The sequence below is a fragment of the Triturus cristatus genome, chromosome 12 (assembly GCF_964204655.1).
Source record: "Triturus cristatus chromosome 12, aTriCri1.1, whole genome shotgun sequence".
NCBI classification, from domain to species: Eukaryota; Metazoa; Chordata; class Amphibia; order Caudata; family Salamandridae; genus Triturus; species Triturus cristatus.
The window spans coordinates 623,163,650-623,163,989 of NC_140595.1; positions in this window are offsets into that span (position 1 = coordinate 623,163,650).

Below are 340 nucleotides of genomic sequence, written 5' to 3' on the forward strand. Positions count from 1 at the left end.
CATGAGGTGTTCAATTATCATTTGAGGGCCTTTCTGTCTTAACAGAGTGGTGTGAGAATGGAGTTGAATGGTGCAAACCGGTATCTTTGTGTTTTTTTTTGTTTTTGTTTTGTTTTTTAAGGTCGTTCTGGTTGGATATTCTTTTGAAGGTCATTAAGAGGTGCTACGTGATTAACATGTAATGGTAACCAGGCAGGGAAATTTTAACCACATCGTTCAATGTTTAGGTGTTCATGATTGACATTTAATTGTGGTGCTGCTTTCTCTGGCAGTGCATGTGCGTTAGTCTTGGACATAGGTACTGCCCGTGAATTAACTGTAAGGTTTGTCCCACAATAAT